Source organism: Bison bison, unplaced genomic scaffold, assembly GCF_000754665.1.
Source record: "Bison bison bison isolate TAMUID 2011002044 unplaced genomic scaffold, Bison_UMD1.0 scf7180017864325, whole genome shotgun sequence".
NCBI lineage: Eukaryota > Metazoa > Chordata > Mammalia > Artiodactyla > Bovidae > Bison > Bison bison.
This window is the reverse complement of record NW_011494897.1, coordinates 9,701,456-9,722,911: the sequence shown is the minus strand read 5'-3', so window position 1 is coordinate 9,722,911 and position 21,456 is coordinate 9,701,456. Positions and strand designations below refer to the sequence as shown.

The following is a 21,456-nucleotide window of genomic DNA, read 5'->3' as shown; positions in this document are numbered from 1 at the left end:
CCCAGATGGAGCGGGTAGAATTTTCCCATCCTGCACACACTGGAATGACTCAGTTCAGGCAGTCTCCTCTGTCCATGGAAATATCCAGGCAAGAATACTGGAGTGGGTTGTCATTTCCTTCTCCAGGCGATCTTCCTGACCCAGAGATCAAACCCATGTCTCTTGCATCTTCTGCATTGGTAGGCAGATTCTTTAGCGTTGTGCCACTTGGAAAGCCCACAACTATTTGAATCTGCTTGCTGGAACTCAGGGAAGGACTAGGAGATCAAATGAAGCCTCTTTCCTAGGAACAAGAAATGGGGAACATGTAAATAATTTATATACATCAGAGTCCCACAGAGTCCTGCCCGGTTTTATTATGACACATTATAGTTATTAAGTTTGTCACATGGCCACACAAAACTGGAAATCACAATGGGAAAAATAAAATCTAATCTAGGTGGTCATAAGAAAATCTAAAATCTTACATTTGTATTAAAAATGAATGAATAAAGGAAGCAATAAACAGTTTCTGCTATATCCATGGTAGACCGTCAATCAAAAAACAAAACTGCCTACAGAAGAATATATAATGATCACATGCAGAATATATAATAGTCACATAAAATATACCAATATATGCTATTATATTTTCAAGTCTATGTTTATTTTCGGGTAGCTATAAATATCAGTATGTCTCCAGTGCTAGATTATGGGTTAAGCAGAAGCAGAAAGTGAAGATTTTTACATTTTTTTCCCTTTAGATTTCTATATGTATCTTTTTCAAAGACGATTCTATTTTGATAACTTAAAACAAATGAAAAGAAAAGAAAAACTATGGACTCAGGAGACTTCATTGGTAAATTAACAGTTTAAATTGACAAAGAATACATCTCAATGCAATAAAAATGAACTTGAAAGCAAATATTTAAATGTTACCCCTATTTTTACCATTATGTTTTAGGATGTTATCTAGATGTTGGATAGCAACTCAATGTTCCTTTTTTGCATATCAACCTAGGATAAGTTCAAAGGGTTCCAGAATTCTGGTAAGGAATACTAGAAGGATTCATAAGCCTTACAAGAAGGAAAAATTAAAATCAATCAACTATATTGCTTGTTAGCAACTGTGTAATGTTTTCTGAATTATCTAGATCAGCCATCTTTGGAATATGATCTCTGTGGACTAGCAGCAGTAGCAGTAGTACTTGATAACTTGCTGAAAGTCATGTTCTTGGGCACCGACCCACGCCTATTCCATCAGAAACTCTATGGGTGGAGCCTGACAATCTGCCTTTTTACATAAAGCTCTGCAGATGATTCCAATATGAGCTCAAATTTGAGAACCACTGACCTAGATAATTACTTCACCCTTTCGCTTTGTTTCCCTTCTGCAAACATGTCAGTAATTGCTATGGAAATGTATTATAATATAGTCAACATGCAATTATCTCTGATATTCAGGGAGCAGAATGATTTGGACAAGAAAATACCCTGGATAATCCCCACACCTCTCTTTAAGCTGTTAGTTTCAGACTCCGCCCACCCACACATTATTTTTTTTGCCAGCGCCCCTAATGAGAACTGTAATTGACTGACTCCTGTTTCAGCTCATTTTTTCCTCCAGCCCACTCTCTGGTGAAGGTGCTAATGAACAGCGAAATAGCCTGAAGGCAAACAGCAGGAGAGAAAGGGAGAGCCCTGTCCCACTGAATATTTGTGAATATAATATCAAAAACAATTTTTTAAAAACCTCTTTCTCCTGACTTAAAACTTCTTAACATCCAATGTTAAGTTTATTTTAAACACTCTTAGTAAAAAACTGAACTGTTATAGTAGTACTATTATTTTCTCAAGATTACTTTCTTTTACTTCAGCTATTGGTTTTCTTTCTCTCCCTTCAGTCCTGTTTGACTAGTTTCAATCTCTTCCCTCTATTACTGCTATCAACAAAGCCTTCCTTTCCTTCTTTCTATATCTCTGTAAACTTTCATCTCTCTGTTTAACTGGCTTTGAATGCTAGTCTATAAACCTACTTAAAAACAGATGAGAAAGAAGGAAAAAATAACATAACATTAAATGCCATGGCACTGTTATAGGTATAATTCTAAAGGTGTTCCAGGGTTTGAAACATCAAATAAACCTCAGTCTGAAGGGTATTATTTGACTTCTCTGTCTGTATTGCTTTCTGCAAAGTAGTGGCAAGAAAAAAAAATCATTTTAGAAATTCTTTCTGTGACTTTGACTGAAAAGAAAAAATAAAAAGCTATATCATCAATACAGTCATAATAATGCCAAACTCTTATTTTTCTATGTTTTTATTTGATTCAAAAGATTGCCCTCCTCTCCCCCAGTAAAAAACCTTATATCGTTATGTTATAAATGGTAAAAATGATTTTGTGAGCTTCCCTAGAAATTTAAGTCTTGTAGGTTATATATCACTTAGGCAAAAAGCCCTGGGTAAGATAACTGCCATGTTGATGCAATTATATCGATGAGATTGTTACAGATTCAGCATTGATGTGAGGCCATCTCCACTGTTTACATAAATACTACTGTACTAATTTTAATTCCTTTCCATATTTAATGTGATTTAGCCTGTTGATCCTTGTTAGTTATCTTTGTTGAGATCAAAGTAAAGAAAATTGCCAAGATCCCAGTCATTTGATCATTATATTAATGTTTTCAAGATTCACCACATAGTTTACATAGAAATGTAAACTGGGACAGAACTACCATGCATTATGTTTCTGAGTACAGTAAGATTTTTGTATACAGTAAGCTACTTTTGTTTAAAAGTACACTAATGCTTCCTCTTCAAAGTTGTTTCTTTGAGAAGATCCATCTATTGTTAGTATTAATGTTTAAGATAAATTTGAAATTTAAACAATGGTTTTCAAATTCTTTTCAGTTGTTCCCATGTTTCCATAACCTTATCTGTCGAAATAGAATTTGAATTAAATAATTAAATAATCAAGCCTCAGTAGAAATGAAACATGATGGCAGAGAAAGGGGAAGATGTTCTCTGGTGGCTGTGTAAACAGAAGCTGAATACAATTCCATATTTTGGTCTTTAGCAGAATTAAAGAAATTAGTTACAAGCTATGTTTTTATTAGTTTTAAGAATTGTCTGATTTATCCATGTCCGGTAAGATTATTAATAAAAGTGTATGGCAGATGCTATTTAGTGGATCAAATTATATTAAATGTATTCAATTCTGTAATATAATCAATCTATAGCTAAGCCACCAGCATGTCACTGTTAACTGATGGAGTGATGTAGAATCAGCAGCATATCCTGTCACGGATGTTCTTTGTTTCAGTTTTTTTCTAGAAATGAATGTCACCAAGGACATTCTTGACTATGGGAAGGTAAAAATAAAAATATTTCTTGGAAATTGAATTTTGCTGTATATGCACTCTTGAAATCTCTGTTTTTATTTTGTTATCTGTTGTGAATGAAGGAGCAGCCCATTTGTCTAAAACAGTTCAAGATTCTGAATTTTAAATAAAGAAATACGTGTTTTGCATCTGTCATTGGACAGAATAAACACTGTGATAATGCATTTTTAATAAGGTGATATTAGTTTTTCTATTACATATGTGCAACCCTTACTTTTAAAGCCAGCAGCTGCTCTCATGTAGCAGAACTGTTGCCAGACTTCACAAAAATAATTCCTAGCATTTCTAATTCAGGCTTATCCACATGCTTAGAGAGTTGCAAACATCTGGGAATTCAAAGGTTTCTGCCTATTTTGAAATCTAAATCTTAACTATTTTTTTTAAGACTGTATATCTTGAAAATAAAATCCATTAAAAATACTGGCATTTAAATTGTGATTGTATTAGAACCCAGTTACTGTGCTGAATACAAACCACCTGAAAACTCAGGCTTGAAACAACCTTTTATTATGCTCACAGGTTTTTGGGTCAGGAATTTAGACAGGATATAGAAAGAATGACTGTTTTCTATGTGGCTTGACTTCTTCACAGCATGGCACACTCAGGGTGACTGAACTTCATACATGGTGGCTTACAGTTCAGGTATTTCTGAATTATGCAAAGGCTGACTCCCCTTTCATAATGCAAATTCAAAAGTCTTTAGATTCAGAGTTAGTGATAATACAAATTATTCCTAGGGATAATATGAATTATACCATTACAAATATTCTTCAAATATGAATTTGTCATTTTAGATGTGATTAGTCTTTGGCTTGAATTTTTTAGAAAAATATTTATTGAAATTTTCACATGAATGAATTTTTGTTGTCTGTGTGGTTATTATTATCATTTTGTTCTCCATATCCTGCTTTATTTCAATATGTTTATTAAGGTCTTCTGATTTTCTCTTTTACTGAGGATTTTTTTGCCTTTGGATATGACTAATTTTTATAACTTTCCACAGGACAATATAAATACATACACAAATTGGAGGGTGCAGAAGTTTTTCTGCAAAATCTATTTACCAGATTTGAGTGTTTAACTGCATTCACCTTGTCATTTCTGAGTTAAACTGCTTACTGCTGCTGCTGCTAAGTCACTTCAGTCGTGTCCAACTCTGCAACCCCATAGACGGAAGCCCACCAGGCTCCCCCATCCCTGGGATTCTCCAGGCAAGAACACTGCAGTGGGTTGCCATTTCCTTCTCCAATGCAGCAAAGTGAAAAGTGAAAGTGAAGTCACTCAGTCGTGTCCGACTCTTAGCAACGCCATGGACTGCAGCCTACCAGGCTCCTCCATCCATGGGATTTTCCAGGCAAGAGTACTGGAGTGGGGTGCCATTGCCTTCTCCGGAGTTAAACTGCTTATAGAATTTTAAAAGTTTCTGATTATAATAAATATGATGAATCATATTTTTAATAAAATAATGTATACTAGACACAATTTGGCCTATAAATTGATGATTTGTTCTTTTAAAAATAACTATGTATTTGTTTTCTGACAAAGTTTGTCTTTTTCCATATGCATGGATATTATTAAATTAACTTGCTCCTTGGAAGAAAAGTTATGACAAACCTAAACAGTATATTAAAAATCAAAGACATCACTTTGCTGAAAAAGGTTTGTATAATCATAGTTTTTCCAGTAGTCATCTATGGATGAGAGACTTGGACCATAAAGAAGACTGAGGGCCTAAGAATTGGTGTTTTTGAACTGTGGTGCTAGAGAAGACTCTTGAGAGCCCCTTGGACAGCAAGGAGATCAAATCAGTCAATCCTAAAGGAAATCAACAACAGCAACAATTTACTGGAAGGACTGATGCTAAAGCTGAACCTCCAATACTTTAGCCACCTGATGCGAAGAGATAACTCATTGAAAAAAACCCTGATACTGGAAAGATTGAGGGCAGGAGGAGAAGGGGGTGGCAGAAGATGAGACAGTTGCATGGCATCACTGTTTCAATGGACTTGAGTTTGAGCAAGCTCCAGTAGATAGAGAAGGATAGGGAAGCCTGGCGTGCTGCAGTTCATTGAGTTGCAAAGAGTAAGACACAACATAGTGACTGAACAACCACAAAATGGATATGCTGAATTAGTGAACAATTATAACTGTGATTTCTAGCAAAATCAGTCATTACACACTCTATAATTGGAGCCAGACTCACTTCTGTGTAATTCTGAATAAAAGTTGAGACAACAGTATCTAAGTAATCTTGAAAATCAAGTTGAAACTCTCACATATAATTTTTCTTGCTTATGTTTTAGAGGAGCAAGAGTGAAGAACAAAGGATTTAGAGTTCTAAGGAATTTAATTTTTAAAATATTTTACTGAAGTTTAGTTGATTTGTAATAATGTGTTATTTTCTACAAAGTGATTCAGTGTGTGTGTGTGTGATATAAATATATATTTTCTTTCCTATTCTTTTTCATTGTGGTTTATTATGGAATATTGAAAATAGTAGAACTTTGTTATCTGTTTTATTATATTTTTGTTATCTATTTTGTATTTAGCAATTTGTATTTGGTAATCTCAAACTCCTAGTTTACTAAGGGATTTAAATATAAGAAATTATATAATTAAATAATGATAATCTAATGAACCACTTATATTTGAAGAGGTTAAATATACAATATGTTCAAAGAATTTAAATACCTTTACAGAGAATGTTGTTAAAGTACAGAACTTAAGAGGAATGATGAAAAATTTTTTAGTAAAATACTCTACTTTGTGATGGGACTATCAGCTTTATCTTGACAAACTGTAGAACATTAATGATATCATAAAGCCAAGAATTCTAAAGATTGATAGGGAAAAAATATGGCTACTTTTTAGTGGAAAGAAATGTAAATAAGATTTAGCAATTTATATTTTATTCTGTAGAAAAGACAACATTTTCTTTATTTCTGCATGATACATTACATGATACACATTAATTCTTAAGAAGATTTTATCTTATTAGATTAAAACGTTGGATGATCCATTATGTTATAATAATTATATAAAATTATCTTACTGTTTCTAATGAACATTAATTTCCTTCATATGTCTTTATTTTTTTCACTCTCTCTTCAAAATAAACATTTGATAGATGGAGCACAAGATCTTTAGCCAACTTACTGCCTCACTCCCTGCTAGTGTCTTCTTTGTTGTTGTTCAGTCGCTAAGACATATGTGACTCTTTGCCACCCCGTGGACTGCAGCACAACTGGATTCCCTTTCCTTCACTATCTTCCACAGTTTGCTCAGATTCATGTTCATTTAGTCAATGATGCTATCTAACCATCTTATTCTCTGCCTCCCTCTTCTCCTTTTGCCCCCAATCTTTGCCAGCATCAGGGTCTTTTCCAATGAGTTGGCTCTTTGCATCAGGTGGTTAGTTTCTTATACCCCCACCTTTGTACCTACATTAGAGATATATCAATTTTCTTGTAGAATCTGTCTATAATTAACTCTCTCACCAGCATCCTCTTACTTCACATATTTTCCTTAGCCTCTTACTTTGCATATTTTGCTTAGTAATGTTTAGTAAGCTCCATGATATGTGTCATATCTATTCTGTGACATAAAAACCCACAATCCAAAATTATCTTCACCTTACTTTCTTAGACTACTGTACCCAAAGATGTCTCAGCCTACACAGCACTATTTTGTGAGTTAAAAAAAGGAAATCTCATTTGTGTGGTCACAGACCTGCCAGAGTGCTCAGTGCTCAGAGTGCTTGGCGGAGGTCACCACTTGCTCTATGGGACATAAGCCTACACCAGATCACCACTTTGTGACACTTGTCTTCCCAATATATTAGTAACTCTTGCAAACTGATGGAGAATGCAAAATACAACTAAGCAAACAATTCTTGTGTTATGCATTACATCATTCATGCATGTACTCATATATATGACTGACCTACAAAAACCTAATATGTGTCAGGCAGTATGTTATTAATTGAGGATACAGCATTGAACAGGATATAAAAATCATTGCATCTAGGGTGTGTATATTCTAGTTGGAGAAATAGAAAATAAACAAACTCAAGAATAACATAGCACCAGTAACTGAGAACGGCCACACGACTTGTGTAATGAGATAAGTTACATCTAAATATCAACTATAAAATACTGAAGCTACCATTCAAGTACAGGAAGTCTAATTGCACAGTTGAAGAAAGACCTTTTTAAAAGCTCCCAATCTATTTCTGTTAGTTACTTTAACATGTCATAGACTCAGCTTTGAAGCAGTGTTCTCTGACTTTATATTTTGCTAGAATTTCGAAGGTTTCTTCTGTCCATGATAGAGGCATTAGTGACTCTGCCAGAGGTGGAAGTTCCAGATAAAGACTGACCATCCAATGTCTATGCAATCATGACCATGAAGTTGGAATATTTTCAAAATTATCTTCAACTACTCCCCAAATGCCAACACCTATATTGCTAAAGGTAGCAATTATATCTGTATGTTCAGTGTCTGATAAACATATTATGAAAAGCTTTGTTTTAACAAGTCTGTAATTTCATGTTTTTATCCAACAAGGCAGTTCTTAAAACTAAGATTTTGAGGGTTTCTCTGGTGGCTCAGCTGGTAAAGAATCTGCCTGCAATGTGGGTAAAGCTGGGTTCGATCCCTGGGTTGGGAAGATCCTCTGGAGGAGGGCATAGCAACCTCATTTCAGTATTCCTGCTTGGAGAATCCCTACAAACAAAGGAGACTGGCAGGTTTCAGTCCATGGGATCACAAAGAGTTGGACACGACTGAGAAACTTTCACTAACATGAGTTCTGTAGAAATATTTATATTCTACATCTTTATATGTATGTTTTATTCTCATGAGCCTTTTCAGTATCCTCTATCAAAATCTTGTGCTGAGTCACTTAGTCGTGTCCAACTCTTTGAGATCTCATGGATTATAACCCACCAGGCTCCTTTGTCCATGGGGATTCTCCAGGCAAGAATATTGACATAAGGTTGCCATGCCCTCCTCCAGGGAATCTTCCCAACCCAGGGATCGAATCCAGGTCTACCCACATTGCAGGTGGATTCTTTACCAGCTGAGCCATAAGGGAAGCCCAAAACACACCAATAGCAGAGGATGGTTTCTATCTATTGACCTCTGGGTTATGGGCCCACCATGCTTCTGCTGAGCCACTCTGTTCTACAGAATAGTAAGTTAAAAAAATATAATGTTTTAATGATAAAAGGGAACTATAACCATTTGCTTTCTAACAACACTCTTTGTTTAACTTCAACATTGTTAGTTTTATCTTGTTATTGTTCAGTCTCCAAGTTATGCCTGACTCTTCATGACCCCTTGGACTGCAGCTTGCCCGGCCTCCCTGTCCCTCATCATGTCCTGGAGACTGCCCAAGTTCATGTCCATTGTATCAGTGATGCCATCCAACTATCTCATCCTCTGTCACCCTCTTCTCCATCTGCCCTCAATATTTCAGGGTCTTTTCCAATGAGTCATCTCTTCACATCAGATGGGCAAAGTATTGGAACTTCAGCTTCAGCATCAGTCCTTCCAATGTGTATTCAGGGTTGATTTCCTTTAAGACTGATTGGTTTGATCTCCTTGCTGTCCAAGAGACTCTCAAGAGTCTTTTATAGCATCACAGTTTGAAAGCATAAATTCTTCAGTGCTCTGCCTTCTTTACTGTCCAGTTTTCACAACTATAGATAACTACTGGAAAGACCATAGCCTTGACTATACAGATGATACTTTAGCTTGCTATATCCAAATGCATTCTACTAAATCAATCTAAATCTATCCAGCCAGCTGACAGTCTACTTACTAGGATTTGTATTGACTTATATCTTGAGAAGAGTGGCATGTATATAACTGTACTGATGGAAAGGAAAGATGATAATCATACCCTTCCTGTGAAATTATATTTATGCAGTTAAGTCATAGACTGTTTTTTAAAAATGGGAAACAGCTTTTCTGCAATTGTCTGAATTCCAGAATATATACCATAATTTCATTGAACCCTAACTCTTTGTGAGCAGGTTATATGTATATTCTATTGAATTATAGGGGACTTCCCTAGGGTCTGGTGGTTAAGACTCCAAGCTCCCAATGCAAGGGGCCCAGGTTCAGTCCTTGATCAGGGAACTAGATCCCACATGCTGCAACTAAGACCAAGGACAGCCAAGTAAACTGAAAAACAGGAGAAGAAATATTACTCTCAGATTTAATAAATACAACCTAAAATATTCATTTTTATATTTAAATATATTATACTGGATTATATTATACCACACTTTATCACTATATATGTAGTCTTGTATGTGCTGAAACTTTCACTCTAATGTATTCTGGTCATGGCAACATGGATTTATTTAACAATAGAACATTTCAAAAGATATTTTACTCTGTGAATGAAAATAAATCCTACAATTTTACAATTTGTTTTCAGTACATATTTTAAATACTGCATGTTATACCCAAAATGATATTTTAACAAATAAGATCAGTGAAAATTCATATTTATATGACAGTTATTTATGACAGTTATTTCTTCCTAATGCTTATTCATTTTTTCACAAAAGAGAAAATGAATCATACTCTGTATGATTCAAATAAAAATAATTTGTTAAATACATGAATGTATGAAATATTTTCTCAGAATTTAACAGCCATTTCGTTTCTGATTTATTTTGTTCAAATAAAATGCAATTGTGTGTGAGTCTATATAGAAAACAAACTTATGGTTTCCAAAGTGTATGGAAGAGTAGGGGAGATAAACTAGGAGTTTGCGTTTAACATAAATATACTACTATATATAAAATAGATAGCTATAAGAACCTGCTGTATAGCACAGGGAGTTCTACTCAATGTCCTTTAACAACATAATGAAAAAGAATGTGAAAAAGAAGACACACACACACATATATGTGGGTGTGTGTGTCTATGTATATATATATATAATTTTGTTGTTGTTTAGTCACTAAGTCATATCCGACTCTTTGTGACCCCATGAACTGTAGTCTGCCAGGCTCTTCTGTTCATGAGATTTCCCAGACAAGAATACTGGAGTAGGTTGGCTTGCCTTCTCCAGGGGATCTTCCCCACCCAGAGATCAATCCCGTGTCTCCTGCCTTAGCAGGTGAATTGCTTACCACTGAGTCACAGGGAAGCCATATATATGTATATATATGAATACATTCATATATGTATGAATGAATCACATTCATATATGTATGAATGAATCACATTCATATATATACATGAATTACTTTGCTATACACTTGAAAGTAAAACAACATTGTAAATTAACTATATTTCAATAGAAAATTTAATTGCAATAAAGAATAGAATTTATCCTGGAGATACTAGCATTTTTATCTCACATCATTTATGTAAAAATAATTCATTGTAAAGATTACTCATGTTTTGAGTACAAAGAAACAAGCATTTACTTAGTCTATTCAAAGGTGAACATTCTTGTTGAATAGATATATGTCCAACAACTCATAAATATTTATAGATTCTTAAACAAAGAAACACAAAGAAACTTGATTTTTATGATCACAGTTTTGTTAGCAGTTCAAAAGTGTTAAGTTCTCCTTTGAGAACTCAGTGTGTGATCTATTTTTGAAAGATTTGGGTAAAATAACATATATTAAATTTTAAGCAAATAAGGAATTTTGCCACTAAAATATAAGTTGTTTGGTTTTATCACTTGTGTTCCCTGGATCTGAAGAATATACTGTTTAAATTTTCATGCTGGAGACTTTTTAAAAGTAATTTCTTTCTTTTATTCTAAGACTGTGGCACATCCTGGAAGCTTTAAAGAATCCAGAAGAACCAGATGCATATTATAAACTTTAAAAGGAATATGAACACAATTAAACACCAGACAAGTACAAAGAAATTAAAAGTAGAGCATTAAAGTGTATTCTCTCAGAGTTTTAATGTGCTAAATGTCTCTGTTCATAACATTGATGGTATCTTTTTTTGCATGCTAGTGGCTGAGAATAATTATCAGAGGCTATAAAATGTACTGTTTTGAAAGAACAGCTTTTATAAATTATGAAGAATTTTCTTCAAAGGTAGTATTAGCATTAATTTGCAGCAACATGGTAGCACATTTATCTATTTAAACACTAAGAAACTTCCAAATTAAAAAGAATTAAGAATGTTGACTAATAGAGTTATTTTTGCTTACTATGTGCTATGGTGTCTTATGCATGCTGAAAATTTTTTCCTTTCCTTGATTTTTTTTCTTTGTTACAAGCTTATGCAATATTGACAAGTGATTTCTAGCTACTGGCATTCATAGGCTTCAACTTTAAAGGCTCTTATTTATAAAGAATACAAACATATATATAATCTTTTACAAATGGAATATCTAGGCTACATTTATTTATGATCTCTTTGTTTTGTCATTTCTTCTGTGTTTCTTTTTTCTTTTCTTTTTTTGTTTTGTTGGTCTAATAAGGATCCATGATCACCCTTCTACCTACATTACTTCATTTGAATACTTTGGGAGATATATATGAAAGAACTTGTAAAATAAAATACAATATATAGAGAGAGTTATAAATTTATCTTCTTGGGTATCAATTACACAACATAATGACTCAAAATAAATGACACCGAGAAATCAGATGAACTGTATGCTTAAAGATCATTTAGGAACAACAATAAACACAAGCAAGCCCACCAAAAAAAGTGTTTTGAAATGCATCAGCTTTTTAAGTCACTCATTCTAAATCTATAGGCTGTTTTGATCACATTTTTAAAATAGTGGAATATGAACCCAGTGGCTCATATTCCAATAGTTAAGATATTTTTCTTTAGTTTCATTTTTAAGCATATTAAAGTTTTTTAATAGGTATCTGAGAATCTAAAGGATTTTGTGCTGTTTTTGTTCTCCTTAATTTGGTATTACATTTCTCTTAAGGGTAAGTTTTTCAATTAGGAACAGCTTTACCCTTAAGCTTATTATCTACTTGGTATAGAGCATTTCAATTTTAATTTTACTAATCAGTGCATTTGGAAAGATCCTTCCAATCTTTCTCAGCTGTACTAAGCTATGTAAAGCAACTTGTTTTCTCTAAGAATTATGCTAATATTTTTTTGGCCTTTGTATTATGTAGGTTCAAATATGAAAAATATCCTTAGGATTCTTGCTAAATTTGCATTTTAGTTACTAAGAACTGTTTAAATTTTTATAATATTGTATTATTAATTGAATTTTTTCTCTATGGTTTTCAAACTTGAAAGAACTGCTGTCTAATAAATGTGTAGGTCTTAGTCCCAATTTTTTGTTGAATAAAAAAAATACCTTGAAGATTTAGACACGAGTGATGCCACAGCGATGCCAAATTCACATAATTCCTGGTCTGACTGTACCATTAGTAGACACTTAACTGAATCAGAGCTTCCTGTGACGTGTGATGTGGCCTGGCAGAAAATGATGAGCAGGCCAAATAAAGCTGAGAGAAAGAGAGATGGAGATCAAAATATCTAAGCATTGACACCACAACTGCTGATAGGTGGCATTAGATTTAAAAAAATGTTTTCAAGTAATGAGTGTATACTTGTTTCTTGCCCTCCAAAACATCTATCAAAAACGTATATGATTACCTTAACTGAGCAACTTATGACTCAACAATAAAGAACTGCTTCATCAACAGTATTAATAGAACCACAAATGGAAAACAATAGTATGTAATAGAAATCTCAAGAAAAATTGTGTTTCACTTGTTTCTCTTTTGTATCCGTGTTAGAATAGTCATACTGAGCTACATGAGAGAGAGCATTTTTTTTGTTTAATGTTCTGTTCAACAGTCTCTCTTAAGAATCTACAAAAATTTATCTATTGTGTAATTTTAAAATGTCATTTCTTTTTTAACCCCTTCTAATTTCTGCCTTCATTCCATATTTCAACAAATACTTCTTGATAATATTAGGTATGAAACAATTTGTGAAGTAAGAGGTAATAGAACTTTGAAATTGTTTTCTAATCGGCAAAGAATTTTATTTGTTATTTTGAAAGCTTTGTATTTTTATTCTACTAGTTTTCTGGATTTTTGAAACACTTTATTATTCTGTTGTTGTTGTTCAGTCACTCAGTTGTGTCCAACTCTTTGTGATCCCATGGAAGGCATCACACCAGGCTTCACTGGCCTTCACCATCTCCCATAACTTGTTTAAACTCATGTCCATTGAGTTGGTGATGCCATCCAACAATCTCACCCTCTGCCATTCCCTTCTCCTTCTGCCTTCAATCTTTCCCAGCATCAGGGTTTTTTCTAATAAATTGGCTCTTCGCACAAGGCGGCCAAAATATTGGAGCTTCAGCTTCATGATCAGTCCTTCCAATGGATATTCGGGACTGATTTCCTTTAGGATAGACTGGTTGGATCTCCCTGCTGTCCAAGGGACTCTCAAGTCTTCTCCAACACCACAGTTCAAAAGCATCAATTCTTTGGCATTCAGCCTTCCTTATGGTCCAACTCTTACAACCAAACTGGAAAATCTATAGCTTTGGCTATACAGATATTTTTAGGCAAATTAATGTCTTTTTAACATGCTACATTTGTCATAGCTTTGCTTCCAAGGAGCAAGCATCTTTTAATTTCATGGCTGAAGTCACCATCTGCAGTGATCTTACAGCCCAAGAAAATAAAATCTATCATTATTTCCGTTGTTTCCTCTTCTATTTGCCATGACATGGGGGACCAGAGGCCATGATCTTTGTTTTTTGAATGTTTAGTTTTAAGCCAGCTTTTTCACTCTCCTTTTTTACCTTCATTCAGAGGCTCTTTAATTCTTCCTCACTTTCTGCCACAAGGTTGGTGTCATCTGCATATCTGAAGTTATTGATATTTATCCCAGCAATATTGATTCCAGCTTGTCCTTCATCCAGCCTGGCATTTTACAAGATGTATTCTGTATATAAGTTAAATAAATAAAGTGACAATATACAGCCTTGGCATATTCCTTTCCCAATGTTGAAGCAGTTTGTTATTCCATGTCTGGCTTTAACTGTTGCATCTTGACCTGCATACAGATTTCTCAGGAAGTAGGTAAGGTGGTCTGGTACTCCCATCTCTTTAAGAATTTTCCACAGCTTGTTGTGATCCACAGAATCAAGGCTTTGGCCTAGTCAATGAAGCAGAAGTAGATTTTTTCTGCAATTCTCTTGCTTTTTCTGTAATCCAATGGATGTTGGCAATTTGCTTTGCCTTTTCTAAATTCAGCTTGAACATATGGAAGTTCTTGGTTCAAGTATTGTTGAAGCCTAGGTTGGAGCATTTTGAGCATTACTTTGCCAGCATGTATAATGAGTGCAATTGTGTAGCAGTTGAACATTCTTTGGCATTTCCCTTCTATGGGATTGGAATGAAAACTGACCTTTTCCAGTCCTGTGGCCACTACTGAGTCTTCCAAATTTGCTGGCATATTGATTGCAGTATTTTAGCAGCATCATATTTTAGGATTTGAAATAGCTCACCTGGAATTCCATCACATCCACTAGCTTTGTTTGTAGTGATGCTTCCCAAGGCCCCCTTGACTCCACATTTCAAGATATTTCACTCTAGGTGAGTGATCACACCATTGTGATTATCTGGGTCATAAAGATATTCTTTGTATAGTTTTTCTGTGTATTTGTGCCACCTCTTCTTACTATCTTTCTGCTTCTGTTAGGTCCATACCATTTCTGTCTTTTACTGTGCCCATCTTTGCATGAAATGTTCCCTTGGTATCTTAATTTTCTTGAAGAAATCTCTACTCTTTCCTTTTTTTTTTTTCCCTCTATTTCTTTGCATTGCTCAGTTTGGAAGGCTTTCTTATCTCTCCTTGCTCTTCTTTGGAACTCTGCATTCAGATGAATATATCTTTCCTTTCCTCCTTTGCCTTTTACTTCTCTTCTTTTCTCAGCTAATTTTAAGGCTTCTTAGAGAAAGTTTTTTCCTTTTCACACTTCTTTTTCTTTGGGATGGTCTCGATCACTGCCTCCTGTACAATGTTATGAACCACCATCCATAGTTCCACAATTATCCTAATATCATATTTTTCTAACTTAATCTTTTACTGTTAGTTTTAAAAGCAATCCTTTGACTCCTACATAATCTAAAAGAATAGTTTATAATATTTACCTTCCCCTTTAAACCTCCCCCTTTAGCCACTTTTATTTGCATTGTTTTACTCAGTCATACATATGATGCTCAACACATTCTCATCTGAAAACCTCACTATGTGTTAGTCTTAGCTCTACAGTTAAACATATGAAATGTTCAACATGAATTTTCCCACTTTTTGTTGAGATAATTTTTATCTTCTCTTTGTTTCCTTGGGAAAGACACAAGTGCAAGCTTTCCCTGATTTCTGGCATGTTTTCCTATGGCCTCAAGACCTGAAGGACAGCATGATGGATAAAATATTTTTGATTGGCACTTTATTCTTAAGTAAATAAAAAATTCAACAGCCTGATGTTAGTACAGTTTCTTGCTCTTATTGAGAAAGGAGAAAATTCTGATTATCCCTTAAATTATTCTATTATTTCTTTTCATTCATTGCATGTGCCACTTTATAATACACTATATATTTTAGTTATTTATCATTTTCTTTTATATTTATATTTATTGTCTGTTCCTTCCCCAGTAGACTACAAGTTCCATGTATGCTATAGTTGTTCCATGTATGCTATATTTACTAGAATAGTGCCTGTTACATAGTAAGCACTGCAAATATTGAATAATAAATGACAGTATATATATTTTGATAGATTCAATGATAATGGTATTTAATTTTTCATTCTGCGAAATTTCCACTTTATAAATACTAAAGGAGGCAGAAGGTGTGTTAGCTATAAAGTCTTAGAAGTAATTCCCACATGCTTCAACCAGAGAAAACCCAGACATAGTAACAAGATCCAGCACAACCAAAGATAAATAAATAAACGAATATTTTTAAAAGAAGTAATATTACTAACATTCAAGTTCAAATTGACAGTGGAAACTCTTGAGGTTCTAGATTTATTTTTGTCACTCTCGTGATTGGAAAAAAAAAATTTATCTCTCTTCAAATAATAAAAAAGCCTCTTTCTTTTGACCACACTGCAAGGCATGTGGGATCTTAGTTTAGGAACCAGGGATCAAACCCACAATCCCTGCATTGGAAATGGTGAGTCTTAGCCACTGGACCATCAAGGAATTCTCTTCTCAAATAGTTTAGACAGTGTTTCCATGAAGAAAGTCTCTGTAATTAAACAAACGCTTGAAATTATCTTTCCAAAGTGCTTCTAAATACAAGAAGACCAAGAGGAATATTTTCTTCTTTAGGGGGAAGCTGATTCTGCTCATATTCTAAAACTGCATCTTCTATTTTACCTAGATGTACTAGGTCATAAACTATAGTTTGATTTTTTAAACTAGAATTCTGTGTTATTGTGCATGCCATTCCAAGTACAAATGGAAGATTTGTGCTTCTCGATTTGTCTGAACTGCTATCTACCAAGCAAGAATAAACTTACCAACATCCGTCCAAAGCAGTAAAAAAATTTATGACCAGCATTGGCCCAAGATGGCAGTCTGTCTGTTGGAAAAGAAAACTCAATAAGTGAGCTGAATAGTAGAATAAACACAGCTGAAGGTCAATTTGGCTAGCTACTAGATTGAATCGATGAACTCTCTGAAAGTGATTGATTAATCATCCTAGCTTTTACAGTAACCCCCTTTATTTCCTGCTGATCTAGCAGCATAAGGGGACAAAAATGGCCATTGGCAGTCTTGGCATCCAATTTAATGGAACCATGACTTGTTTCCTGGTAGCAACCTTTCTCCCTTGGGAATAGAACTCACCGAGCCCAATATTACAGGAATGGGCGGGAAGGGAGACTATGATAGCAGATTCTTCGGCTTTAGAGTAAAAGAGTCATATCCCATCTCCTGAATTGTGGGGTGCATACATTCTAATTATACGAGAATGACCATCACCTACTAAGTACTAGCTGAAGACATATATGACACGATCAGGACTCAAGATTTTATTTCTCCAAGATGGTCCCATAACTAAGACTATGCTATGCTGTGCTGTGCTTAATCACTCAGTCATGTCTGACTCTTTGCAACCCCATAGCCTGAAGCCAGCCAGGACCCTCTGTCCATGGGACTTCTCCAGGCAAGTAAACTGGAGTGGTTTGCCATGCTCTCCTCCAGGGGATCTTCCCAACCCAGGGATCAAACCCAGGTCTCCCACATTGCAGGCAGATTCTTTACTGTCTGAGCCACCAGGGAAGTCATAAGTAGAACTACAGCAGCCTATCTCACAATTTTCTCAAACAACTGCTTCTGGTTGATGAAAGATGTTGCACCAGTGAATTTGTGGCTGTGAGCCGATTGCTCTAATTCCTTCACTATAAAGCATGTTCTTTGGAGATGCTGTATGAGATACTCTGGCAATGGATATGGCTTTCTGTAAGTTTATGAATGGTGGTATTGGTAGAAACACCATGGGCAGTAAGGAAATATTGTATCTCTGTGGACACGTATTCCAAACTATTGCTCTCTCTGTGATGAGAGGAGTCCCAAACAATCAATCTGTTGGGAGATGCTTGGCTGGAACTCTGCAAAATGTGCCAAGTATATTTCACTGTTAGCCTTTGTCATTCGCAGATTGGGAACTTGGCAGTGATAGTAGCCAGATCAGTCTTAGTACAAAAACTTTATAAAGTTGAGCCCATGCATGGCTTCCATCTTTGTTTTCATGGCCATTGAGTCTACGTCCATTGAGCAAACACCAATATGACTGGGGAAAGAGTGAGCAGTCACATTTTCCTTCTGCTTACTGAGGGCCGTGTCTAGTTTACAGCCATCCATTTTCATTTAACTGGGACACTATATCATTTTAGATCTAGTCTGACAAAAAACCTACAGCACAATAGTGAATAATTCTCAAAGACTAACAGAAACTCTGCAATTTGGAAGAGGCTTAGGAAAGACCCACCAACTGCCTTGGAATACAATAGCAGGGAGCTGTTGACAAGAAACCATTGAAGTTGCAACACAATTGGGATTTCAGCTTCTTTAAAGGTAATAGGACACACAGTAAAGTCAATGGATTCCATAGACATGAGCCTATGGCTTCCCCTTCTTTTCTGTAAAATACAGTTTCTTGGTCATAAAAATAAGTCATTCTGTAAGCTCAACCACAGGACTGGAAAAGATCAGTTTGCATTCCAATCCCAAAGAAAGGCAATGCCAAAGAATGCTCAAACTACCACACAATTGCAATCATCTCACACGTTAGTAAAGTAAAGCTCAAAATTCTCCAAGCCAGGCTTCAGCAATACGTGAATTGTCAACTTCCAGATGTTCAAGCTGGTTTTAGAAAAGGCAGAGGAACTAGAGATCAAATTGCCAACATCTGATGGATCATTGAAAAAGCAAGAGAGTTTCAGAAAAACTTTCTGTTTTATTGACTATGCCAAAGCCTTTGACTATGTGGATCACAATAAATTGTGGAAAATTCTGAAAGAGATGGGAATACCAGACCACCTGACCTGCCTCTTGAGAAATCTGTATGCAGGTCAGGAAGCAACAGTTAGAACTAGACATAGAACAACAGTCTGTTTCCAAATAGGAAAAGGAGTACGTCAAGGCTGTATATTGTCACCCTGCTTACTTATATGCAGAGTACATCAAGAAAAACGCTGGGCTGGAGGAAGCACAAGCTGGAAACCAGATTGCCGGGAGAAATCAGATATGCAGATGACACCACCCTTATGGCAGAAAGTGAAGAAGAACTAAAGAGCCTCTTGATGAAAGTGAAAGAGGAGAGTGAAAAAGTTGGCTTAAAGCTCAACATTCAGAAAACTAAGATCATGGCATCTGGTTCCGTCACTTCATGGCAAATAGATGAGGAAACAGTGGCTGACTTTATTTTTTTGGACTCCAAAATCACTGCAGATGGTGATTGCAGCCATGAAGTTAAAAGATGCTTACTCCTTGGAAGGAAAGTTATGATCAACCTAGATAGCACATGCAAAAGCAGAGACATTACTTTGCCAAAAAAGGTCTGTCTAGTCAAGGCTATGGTTTTTCCAGTGGTTGTGTATGGATGTGAGAGTTGGACTATAAAGAAAGCTGAGTGCATAAAAATTGGTGCTTTTGAACTGTGGTGTTGGAGAAGACTCTTGAGAGTCCCTTGGACTGCAGGGAGATCCAACCAGTCCATCCTAAAGCAGATAAGTCCTGGGTGTTAATTGGAAGGACTGATTTTGAAACTAAAACTCCAATACTTTGGCCACCTGATGCAAAGTGCTGACTCATTGGAAAAGACCCTGATGCTGGGAAAGATTGAAGGCAGGAGGAGAAGGGGACAACAGAGGATGAGATGGTTGGATGGCATCACCGACTCAATGGACATGGTTTGGGTGGACTCTGGGAGTTGATGGTAGACAGGGAGGCCTGGTGTGCTTCAGTTAAGGGGGTTGCAAAGAGTTGGACACGATTGAGAGACTGAACTGAGCTGAACTGAACTGAACTGAACTGTAACCTCAACAATGTGGTTTGAACAAAAGCATGTGGGTAAGAAGGTAAGTCCATACATAAATACAGAGCAAGTTATCTTTCCAGGAAGGAAAATTTGCTGCCTTATACCTTAGTGGAATGGGTCCAATGTAGTCAACCTGCCACCAGGTGGCTTATGTTGGCAGGTGGGGCCCTGAGATAAATTAAAGTTTGAGCCTTGTGACTAATTGATAGAAAAAATGGCCAGGAATTTTTCTCATCTACTTATGAATGTTCTCTTGACTTGGAGAGAAGGATCTCACAAATGGAGTCTACTTTGCCTTTCCATAAATCTGGGCAGGTCTATGATTCAGTTAAGCTAGTTGAATGTTAATAAATTGGGGATTTCTCACTTTCTACTTTTGGAACATGTTTGCCATCTTGTGAAAAAAATGTTTTTGATATCTATGGTAACTCCATTGAGACCATGTAATATTCAGGCTTCCCAGGTAGTTTGGTGGTAGAAGAATCTGCTTGCCAATGCAGGAGATGTGGGTTCAATCCCTGGGTCAGAAAGATTCCCTAGAGGAGGAAATGACAACCCACTCCAATATTCTTGCCTGAAGAGAAATTCCATGGACACTGGAACCTGGTGGGCTACAGTCCATGAGATCGTAAAGAGCTGGACATGATTGAGCAACTGAGCATGAATATGAGAACAGCTTGGAACTTGGTAGTTTAGAAGAGTAACTGAAGACATCAGCTAAATGAGCTGAAGAAGTTAGTTTGCAAAACTTCATTGGGGAACTGTAATTCTCAAGTCTCTGGAAACTGTTGACCGGAAAAGCTGCTATATAGCTTGTGGTTGTTCATATGCCTGATCACTGTGAAATCTTAATAATGCCTTTTCCTCACTTTCACCCCATAAGCCTGATATGCATTCCTAATATAGACTCTTGAAAGGAAAAAAGGATCTTTTGAGATGTTTTCTGGCTTCTCCTTTGCAATCAACAAAGCCCATAGATGTAACTGGTAGTAATGTAGACTTGGCAACCAACAGCACAGATTAGCATCTTCACATGGAATACTCATCCTGAAGGGTTCAATCATGTACTTCTCACAAAGACATCCTTACAAGCAACTCCTGCAGCTCAATTCCAGAAAAATAAATGACCCAATCAAAAAATGGGCCATAGCACTAAATAGACATTTCTCCAAAGAAGACATACAGATGGATAACAAACACATGAAAAGATGCTCAACATCACTCATTATCAGAGAAATGCAAATCAAAACCACTATGAGGTACCATTTCATGCCAGTCAGAATGGCTGTCATCCAAAAGTCTACAAGCAATAAATGCTGGAGAGGGTGTGGAGAAAAGGGAACCCTCTTACATTGTTGGTAGGAATGCAAATTAGTACAGCCACTATGGAGAACAGTGTGGAGATTCCTTAAAAAACTGGAAATAGAACTGCCAAACGACCCAGCAATCCCACTGCTGGGCACACACACTGAGGAAACCAGAATTGAAAGAGACACATGTACCCCAATGTTCATCGCAGCACTGTTTATAATA

The 21,456-nt window shown here is 35.8% G+C and overlaps 1 protein-coding gene across 1 annotated transcript in view; it reads right to left on the bottom strand.

The window, feature by feature from the left end:
• LOC104998230 (endogenous retrovirus group K member 9 Pol protein-like) overlaps positions 1-21,456 on the bottom strand; it is a 196,853-nt gene that overhangs the window by 12,121 nt on the left and 163,276 nt on the right. The window lies entirely within an intron of this gene.